Here is a 10,871-nt window from a genome sequence, read left to right as displayed (position 1 = left end):
TCAGGGTAGATGGAGATAGAGTTATTGTCATATTTCAACGGGCCGTGTTTACGGGCGGCCTGCAGGATAGCGTCTCTGTCTCGATAGTGAAATAGCCTTGCAATGATAGGCCTCGGCGGGCCTCCTGGTTTCACTTGTCCTCCTGGGAAACGATAAGCGCGCTCTACGTCAAAGAACTTACTGAGTCCAACCGGAGCAAGTTTAGCAACGATAAGTTCTTCGACCAATAAGTCGATCGAGGCAGCACCATCACTTTCCGGCACTCCAACTAGGCGTATGTTGTTCCGCCTGGCCCTGTTGTCATAGTCCTCCATACGTTTAAGCAGCAGATCATGCGAGGAACGCAGATTCCCAATCTCAGATTGCGCCTCCGCCATGTCAGTCACTAGACTCGACGCCTTCAGGTCTAGTGCCTTCACTCTCTCGTTCGTTTTGGCTAGATCGGCTCGAATAAGAGTAACATCCACGGCCACCGTGTCTATCTTGGACACAATGGCTTCGTATTGCTGACTCATATCGGCCTTAAGTCCAGAGATGGCAGCCAATAGGTCTTGGAGCGATACTTCAGAGGAAGACGACATGTCCGTTTGTGGTCCTTCAGCGCCCACGCTGGTGACACCGGGGGAGCCTCTCGGCTGGGTGTAGCGTTCGATCATATTGGACTGGATCGACCCCCCCCCCGGGTTACAGTCTTCCTGCGCTTTTCGACCTCGGGTTTTGTCGCCATGTTGCAGTCAGTGACGGCCGAGAACCCAAAGGGGGCAGTGGGACGGAGAAGAGTCCAGAAACTCCGAAGTATAGTCCGAAGAGGGAATACCGCAGGCCTCCTTGCCAGCCCAAGGATGGAAAGTGTGCACTGTGAGGGCAGCGGCGAAGACAGAGTAGGAGGAGACAGAGACAATGAGGCCGGAAACCGAAAGTGAAAGTGGTACACCACCGGTGGGCCAGATGCCAGGCAGCCGTTGTTGTTGCATTACAGCTCGGCCATAGTAGGCAGCCGAGACCCCGGTTGCGTCTGTGGGCAGGCCAGAGAGTTGAAGACGACAGAAAAATGGTCTCCGAGGTCCGATTTCGACCAAAAAAGGATCGTCAGCATCAGTGAGAGTAGCACTCCAAAAGCCCGTCGAAGTGATCAGGATAATTGCAGGATAGATAAAGAAGGGCGGCGCGGGTCTCGGGAGCTCTCTGCTCACGCGACCATCTTGGATGCCCGCGTAGCTCCTCCTCTTGATGCTCTTTTTAACCCGATTGGAGACAGTGGAGAAGGTAGTAACACACACTGTTAAGTCGGAGGTTTGTTTAGGCTTAGGCTCTAACAGTGTTTCACAAGGGTTAATACTAGGCCCTTTTCATCGCGTTTTTAATTAGGCGCCTTGGGTAGGCTTTGGATTTGAGTTTGTTGAGCAGTATATTTGCCTCACTAAAGTAGCCCTCTTTTTTGAAACAATGTCGCCTAAGCCTAAGGAATTGGGAATATGGAAGACTGTCCCTTAAGGCCCTAGGGTGACAGCTATCATAGCTCAGCAGGGTATTCCTTTCAGTCGGTTTGCGGAACAGGGACGTATATAGTAAGCCATCCTGATGTTGGATTGTAAGGTCAAGGAAGGGAATACTGGTCTTGCTATGGGTCAAAGTAAAGGTGAGACCGTTACAGTTATTATTGAGCCAGTGTAAAAGTCCCGGGAAATCCTCAGTAGACCCACCCCAAATGAGGAAAATGTCATCTATATAACGTTTCCATGTGAGCAATCCCTGATGGAATGGGTTGCTATCAGAAAGGATGGTATTGCATTCCAGCCAATCCATATACAGGATCGCCAGAGTGGGAGCAAAAATTGCCCCCATAGATGTTCCGCGCACCTGCTAGTAGTATTGTGAGTCATACATAAAGAAGTTCTGTGTAAGACAGATCTCTAAAAGTTGAACTATAAACAGAGTGGGGACCCTGTGTGGACGTGATCTTGTGTTTAGAATGCTCTCTATGACGAGGAGTGAGGCTCTCTGAGGGATGTTCGTGTAGAGAGACTCCACGTCTAATGTGCAAAGAGTCTCATTTTCTGGATGGTATGGATGATTTTCAAAGAGATTAATCATATGCATGCTATCTCTGATGCAACATTTGGTAGCTGGCACAAATTCCCTCAAAAAGAAGTTGACATAATGACCTAATGGCTCCAAGACCGATCCACAGCCAGATACAATAGGCCTACCAGGAGGATCCACCAACCTCTTGTGGATCTTTGGCAATGTGTAAATGACCGGGGTTCTTGGGTTGGAGATATTAAGAAAATTATATTCATGTTTACTTAAGAAACCATTGTCCAATGCGTCAGTGGTCAGTTGCTTCACCACGGTTTGTATGTCCTTAGTGGGGTTAGTAGGGAGTTTGCAATAATGGTCCGTATTAGAGACCTGGCGTAAAAGTTCATTTTTATAGTTCCCAATATCTTTTAGCACTATCCCTCCGCCCTTATCTGATGGTTTGATAATCATGGTGGTTTTATTTTTAAGAGTAGAGATGGCAGATTTCTCTTCCAGTAAGATATTGTAGGGTATGAATAAGTGTGCCTTTTCTAGTTCGGAAATTTCTTTTAGAATAACCTTTTCAAATGTAACAATTTCTTTTGGGATCATGTTGGCAGTGGGGGAGAAAGTTGAGGGAGGTCTGAACGGGGTAACCACACTTTTGAATTCTGAGGGATTAAGTTCAAAGAAAGCCCTTAACCGCAATTTACGAAAAAAGCTCATTAACTCTGATTGGAGGTTCCAAAAATCAGGGTAAGTAGTGGGGACAAAGGATAACCCCTTACTTAAGATGGAGGATTCCTGACTTGAAAGAGTGTGGTTGGATATATTAAAGATAGGAATCATATCCAAAGTGGTATTGTTAGTTACCATTGATAAAACGTTCTCCTGGCGGGTTGTGCCATCTGTGTTGTTGCTTTACTCTCCCTCTCTTTGGGGGTTTGGAGTTGTCTCTGGCTAAAAAATGACTCTGATTGCGCGTGGGGCCACTCTGTCCCTCACCGGGATCTGAACTGTCAGACGATTCAGCAGAAGAATCAGTGAAGCCAACAACAGTGTTTCTTCTGTTGAAGACAGCCCATACCATGGCATCTAGATAAAATAATCTAGCCCTTCTTTGTCTGTAAACTTACCTTCGGTATTGGATCTGTTAGTGTTGGGCACAGGCTTGTGTGCCACACTGGTGATCAGTTGAAGGTATTCTGTTTGAATTGAAATTGTCTATTGAGTAAACTTGAAGACCTCTGTCCGGCTGGACATGTCACTCGGAATATAGAACTGATTCTGTCTATATTTATTGTTCCTTTTATTAATGAATGCATGGGACCGCTGTTGTTTGAAAAAAGTTAGTTCCCCGAGGTCCCTTGTTGCCTTAACTTGGGGCCCCTTGTTGTTGTAAATATAACTGTGCGCAATCAACTGATTGCAAGGGTTTTTGCCTTCCTTCCACTTTTCCCTAGTGGTTACTCGCCTTCCTACCCAGGCACGAGCGGGTTTTATACTTCCTTTCTCAACCTTTTCTCACAGTCCCTTCCCTTAACGCAAGGCCGGAATCTGTTATGTCTGATACAGCCCCTCTGTATTCACTTGAATACATTCACAAGATCTGCGCAGGTCCTTCCCTACTCACTGACCAAGAAGAATCCAATACAACTGGAAGTTCTAGTTTGTCTGAGGATTTAGAAAAACAAAAGAAAAAATATGTACGACTAGAACTAATGACCCTCATGCTTACCCAATACTTGAAATCCAACACTATCCCCCTTGGTTTACAAGTTAGAAAAATCCCTGGGGTTTTCACTGATAATCCCAAATATATCACTAGTTTTAGCGGCATAGGTACCACCTGCTCGCGACATTGGTTAGTCCTAGAAATAGAAACTGCCAGTGAAGAACTCAAAAAACTTGATGATATTATAAAAGATCTGTCGAAATGAATAACGGATGACAAAACGATTACAGACACCAAGGCCCTTCCTGAGAAAATTGATAAAACAGTCTCAGAATTTCATCGCATTGAACAGAATAAAAAGTCTAACAAGGTGAAGAAAGATATTAAAACCCTTACCATTGAACGTACTTACCCCTACTTACGAAAAGATTTTTATACAAATCGCAACTTCAATTCCCATCAACAAACCCCAAGACCTTGGGGACGCTTCAACAGAAGAAACACTGTTGTTGGCTTCACTGATTCTTCTGCTGAATCGTCTGACAGTTCAGATCCCGGTGAGGGACAGAGTGGCCCCACACGCAATCAGAGTCATTTTTTAGCCAGAGGCAACTCCGAACCCCCAAAGAGAGGGAGAGTAAAGCAACAGCAAAGATGGCACAACCCGCCAGGAGAACGTTTTATCAATGGTAACTAACAATACCACTTTGGATATGATTCCTATCTTTAATATATCCAACCACACTCTTTCAAGTCAGGAATCCTCCATCTTAAGTAAGGGGTTATCCTTTGTCCCCACTACTTACCCTGATTTTTTGAACCTCCAATCAGAGTTAATGGGCATTTTTCGTAAATTGCGGTTAAGGGCTTTCTTTGAACTTAATCCCTCAGAACCCAAAAGTGTGGTTACCCCGTTCAGACCTCCCTCAACTTTCTCCCCCACTGCCAACATGATCCCAAAAGAAATTGTTACATTTGAAAAGGTTATTCTAAAAGAAATTTCCGAACTAGAAAAGGCACACTTATTCATACCCTACAATATCTTATTGGAAGAGAAATCTGCCATCTCTACTCTTAAAAATAAAACCACCATGATTATCAAACCAGCAGATAAGGGCGGAGGGATAGTGCTACAAGATATTGGGAACTATAAAAACGAACTTTTACGCCAAGTCTCTAATACGGACCATTATTGCAAACTCCCTACTAACACCACTAAGGACATACAAACCGTGGTGAAGCAACTGACCATTGAAGCATTGGACAATGGTTTCTTAAGTAAACATGAATATAATTTTCTTAATATCTCCAACCCAAGAACCCCGGTCATTTACACATTGCCAAAGATCAACAAGAGGTTGGTGGATCCTCCTGGTAGGCCTATTGTATCTGGCTGTGGATCGGTCTTGGAGCCATTGGGTCATTATGTCAACTTCTTTTTGAGGGACTTTGTGCCAGCTACCAAATGTTGCATCAGAGATAGCATGCATATGATTAATCTCTTTGAAAATCATCCATACCATCCAGAAAATGAGACTCTTTGCACATTAGACATGGAGTCTCTCTACACGAACATCCCTCAGAGAGACTCACTTCTCGTCATAGAGAGCATTCTAAACACAAGATCACGTCCACACAGGGTCCTCACTCTGTTTATAGTTCTACTTTAAGAGATCTGTCTTACACAGAACTTCTTTATGTATGACTCACAATACTACCAGCAGGTGCGCGGAACATCTATGGGGGCAATTTTTGCTCCCACCCTGGCAATCCTGTATATGGATTGGCTGGAATGCAATACCATCCTTTCTGATAGCAACCCATTCCATCAGGGATTGCTCACATGGAAACGTTATATAGATGACATTTTCCTCATTTGGGGTGGGTCTACTGAGGATTTCCCGGGACTTTTACACTGGCTCAATAATAACTGTAACGGTCTCACCTTTACTTTGACCCATAGCAAGACCAGTATTCCCTTCCTTGACCTTACAATCCAACATCATGATGGCTTACTATATACGTCCCTGTTCCGCAAACCGACTGAAAGGAATACCCTGCTGAGCTATGATAGCTGTCACCCTAGGGCCTTAAGGGACAGTCGTTCATATTCCCAATTCCTTAGGCTTAGGCGAAATTGTTTCAAAAAAGAGGACTACTTTAGTGAGGCAAATATACTGCTCAACAAACTCAAATCCAGAGGCTACCCAAGGCGCCTAATTAAAAACGCGATGAAAAGGGCCTGGTATTGCCCCCGTGAAACACTGTTAGAGCCTAAGCCTAAACAAACCTCCGACTTAACAGTGTGTGTTACTACCTTCTCCCCTGTCTCCAAACGGGTTAAAAAGAGCATCAAAAGAAATTGGCACATATTGAACTCTGGATCACTTAATTGGAAATCCCCCCTCTTTGCATTTAAGAAAAACAAGAATTTGAAAAACCATCTAGTCAGGGCAGCTTTACCGACTAGTAACGTAAAGAATACCACCCTTCACGATCTTTGGTCACTACCCCCTCTCCGTGGTCATTCTAAGTGTGGTTCATGTGTGGTATGTGATTTTTCAATTGACTCCAAAGAATTTGTATACAAAGAGGTGAAACATGAACTAAAGACTTTTACCAACTGTAACAGTTGTAATATCATTAATGCCATCTTTTGTCCATGCAACCTAATTTATGTGGGCCAGACCAAGCAGAAAATAAAGCTGCGAATTTCTCAACATCGAAGTCGGATTCGCTGTAAAACACCGAATGCTCCTCTGGTCGAACATTTTGTCAACAGTGACCACACGGAAAATGACATACGTTGGACAGTGATCACTCAAGTCATCATCCCACCTAGAGGTGGTGACCTCACCCGAATGCTCAACAGAGAGGAGTTGCGATGGATATTGAAAACGGACAGTCTAAACTCCGACCTGAACGTTCAAGAGGAGTGGACTGCCCTCCTCTAAATGTTAAATGATTTGTGCTCTGTTTTTTGAATCTTTATACTCTGTCCTTTACCTTTCCGTACCCCTAGATTATTTTATCTAGATGCCATGGTATGAGCTGTCTTTTTGATTGTTTTTTTGATTGTCTACGCAATTTTAATTTTAATTCCACTACCACTATTCACTACGCACTGTGCACGTCATTGATTCTTTTAAACCTTGCCTCTTCCAGTATGGCTTCCGAGACCTTTGTCCGTCATTTGTGTTCTCGATTCAGACACGCCCCCTAACCAATCTGTTTCACTCTACCTTGTTGTAACTCTATGCGCCACCTCGCCGAGCACGCCAGGCACTCACTGAACCTCGTCTAATCCGGTAAGTGCTGCACAGCCCACGGCCCCCTGTAATCAGTAAGACACTTCTGGACGACTCTGATGGCCGTTGTTTCTCAACAGGCAGTCCCTGGCACCGTTGGAACAAGTTATTATACCGCGGCACGCTGAGCACCCTTATTTTGGTAAGATTATACTTTCGGTCACTGGCGCCTACTCGACTACTCCCCGCCTCCCATACTGAACCATTATTCCTTATTTTAGGGTTACGGTATTGATTCTCTGGTACTCCTCCTAGCCGGCCACACATGTGTGCCCTGGTAAGCTCCTTTCAAAGAGTTACTTCATGGAATTCCGTATCCCCTCGGCATGAATCGAAGAGCACTAGTATAATTCCGGAGATCAGTACTGAATGAGCATAACCACCTCGATTCCCTCTCGGCATACTCCCTTCGGCATGAATCGAAGCGCACCAGTACAATTCCGGCGATCTCCAGTGAACGTAATTCCCCGCTGCTCCCTGTAAATCACCCCACGAGCATGACTATAATCACAACCAGCTCACTACGCTGCCCCGCTAATTAGAAGGGCGAAATCAATTACCCTCTGCTTGTTCCTATCCATTCCACGCTGCCCCGCTAATTAGAAAGGCAATCAATTACCCTTTGCTTGTTCCTATCCATTCACCGTTTTGGAACCCTTGGTTCCGATTATTACTGTCCGCATCACTAGACTCGCCGCTTTGCACGTGACAAGCATGGTTACGTCCGTCCTGAGCTCCACCGTACTAACTAGAGCCACCTGTCTAGAGACACCTGCTTTTGTCACCTTCAAGTTGACGACCGACGTTTTGTACACTGGTTCACTTTCACTACAAAGTCACCTACCTTAAACCATGTCGGTCTTTCTCCAAATAAATGTGATTCCCTTTCTTCTATTTTTCTTCTTTAGGCAATTAGAGGCTAAACAACGTTAAGGCATAATTCTAATGTCCTGATGATGGTCCCTATAATTAATAGGGGGACCGAAACGCCGTCGAGCTTTGTAACACCCTATACAAAACGTGATTGCTATGTGATGTAATGGTGTTTCTTTGAATTTTCTGTACAACTGTATTTATTACACAGAAAACGTTTGTCTGCCTTAAAAGCCCTTCTTTGTCTGTAAACTTACCTTCTATATTGGATCTGTTAGTGTTGGGCACCGGCTTGTGTACCACACTGGTGATCAGTTGAAGGTATTCTGTTTGAATTGAAATTGTCTATTGAGTAAACTTGAAGACCTCTGTCCGGCTGGACATGTCACTCGGAATATAGAACTGATTCTGTCTATATTTATTGTTCCTTTTATTAATAAATGCATGGGACCGCTGTTGTTTGAAAAAAGTTAGTTCCCCGAGGTCCCTTGTTGACTTAACTTGGGGCCCCTTGTTGTTGTAAATATCACAGTTTTACTCTGACATTTGGACCAAGAGGTCTGTGCAAAACAGCTATTTACACTGGTTGGTGCCAAAACACTAGTCATATTCATTTCTGCACCAGAGCTCAATGGACATGGAGGTTTAGGCGCCGTCAATGTAATTTTCAGTGAAAGTGCCTTCAGCAGGGCCGTTAATGGTGAGAGAGAAGCAGCAGGGCGATTAATGGTGAGAGAGAAGCAGCAGGGCCATTAGTGGTGGTGAGAGAGAGGCATCAGGGCAGTACTTATGGGGAGCAAGAAGCAGGCAGGGCGTGACTAGTGAGTGGGGAAGGTGTTAACAGTAGGAGGGAGACGGGAGAGTTAATGGTAGAAGGAAGCAGGACAGGACGTCAGGCGACGGGGCGTTGTAAGAGGGAGACGGGCATTAATAGAAAAAGGAAGACTGGGTCGTCAGGCAGGCCCCTGCTACGCTTCATGGAGTGCCGGGCTTCCTGCCCAAGGCCACTGAATATATTTGGAGACATGGGAGACTCGGTGGCTCCTCATCGCGTTCGGGGAGGGGAGTGGGCACCGTTTTTATCACGCCTCTGAGGAGCATTCGTGGTGAGATGGAGACATGGCCCTTAACGGAGAGGGCAGTGGTTTTAGTGATGAGATGGATAGAGTGGTCCATGGAAAGGAGACCTTGTGTCAATGGAAAAGGGAGACGGGCATCAGTTTTGGTTATAGGGAGAGCATGCGTTCATTATGCTTTAGGGGAAAAAGGCAGAGGTAACCCTGAAAGTAAGAAGGGGTGACATGGAGGGCTTGGCTTTACAAAGAGTTGAGGAAGGCAGCCAGTAGAGCAATAGGAAGGAAAATCGAGACCTCAGCATAATAAAACCTAAAGCTCTTTCACCCTCTGAGGCGGAAAGCCGGAGGTTCTCTCGCTTTACCTGACTTTGTTCACAAGCAGCGCTTGTCACGCTTGATTAATAAGCTTTTTATGGTCACTCACACTTGTGGTGTATTTTACCACTAGCTCGTTTTAAATTTAGCGCTGCATTCTGGAATTGTCTCCTCACCTCCCTCTGCCGTTTGGGACACTCTCAGCTGAGTATTGACGCTGAGAGTTGGTCCCGGGGAGGCGAGGGCAGGACAGCGGCCATCTTGGGTCGGGTTGCGCCATGACGCGCTCCAGACAGCTTTAAAAGGGCTCACTCTCCAGGATTCAGGTTAGCTCTTTCACGCTCTGAGGCGGAAAGCCGGAGGTTCTCTCGCTTTACCTGACTTTGTTCACAAGCAGCGCTTGTCACGCTTGATTAATAAGCTTTTTATGGTCACTCACACTTGTGGGGTATTTTACCACTAGCTCGTTTTAAATTTAGCGCTGTATTCTGGAATTGTCTCCTCACCTCCCTCTGCCGTTTGGGACACTCTCAGCTGAGTATTGACGCTGAGAGTTGGTCCCGGGGAGGCGAGGGCAGGACAGCGGCCATCTTGGGTCGGGTTGCGCCGTGACGCGCTCCAGACAGCTTTAAAAGGGCTCACTCTCCAGGATTCAGGTTAGCTCTTTCACCCTCTGAGGCGGAAAGCCGGAGGTTCTCTCGCTTTACCTGACTTTGTTCACAAGCAGCGCTTGTCACGCTTGATTAATAAGCTTTTTATGGTCACTCACACTTGTGGGGTATTTTACCACTAGCTCGTTTTAAATTTAGCGCTGCATTCTGGAATTGTCTCCTCACCTCCCTCTGCCGCTTGGGACACTCTCAGCTGAGTATTGACGCTGAGAGTTGGTCCCGGGGAGGCGAGGGCAGGACAGCGGCCATCTTGGGTCGGGTTGCGCCGTGACGCGCTCCAGACAGCTTTAAAAGGGCTCACTCTCCAGGATTCAGGTTAGCTCTTTCACCCTCTGAGGCGGAAAGCCGGAGGTTCTCTCGCTTTACCTGACTTTGTTCACAAGCAGCGCTTGTCACGCTTGATTAATAAGCTTTTTATGGTCACTCACACTTGTGGGGTATTTTACCACTAGCTCGTTTTAAATTTAGCGCTGTATTCTGGAATTGTCTCCTCACCTCCCTCTGCCGTTTGGGACACTCTCAGCTGAGTATTGACTCTGAGAGTTGGTCCCGGGGAGGCGAGGGCAGGACAGCGGCCATCTTGGGTGACTTTGTTCACATGCAGCGCTTGTCACGCTTGATTAATAAGCTTTTTATGGTCACTCACACTTGTGGGGTATTTTACCACTAGCTCGTTTTAAATTTAGCGCTGCATTCTGGAATTGTCTCCTCACCTCCCTCTGCCGTTTGGGACACTCTCAGCTGAGTTTTGACGCTGAGAGTTGCGCCGTGACGCGCTCCAGACAGCTTTAAAAAGGGAAGGGCCTCTCCGCGTAGCGGACGCGTCGCGGACGCGCCGGATGCCCGCCGGAGTCACGCCAGAGTCCAGCCCGTCTGCGCCCGTCCGCGCTAGGCCGGGCTCTGGGCTCTGGCACACTCTTTTCTTGGTGAG

This window comes from Lissotriton vulgaris, unplaced genomic scaffold (assembly GCF_964263255.1).
Source record: "Lissotriton vulgaris unplaced genomic scaffold, aLisVul1.2 SCAFFOLD_224, whole genome shotgun sequence".
Classification (NCBI taxonomy): domain Eukaryota; kingdom Metazoa; phylum Chordata; class Amphibia; order Caudata; family Salamandridae; genus Lissotriton; species Lissotriton vulgaris.
Note: the sequence above shows the minus strand (reverse complement) of the source record.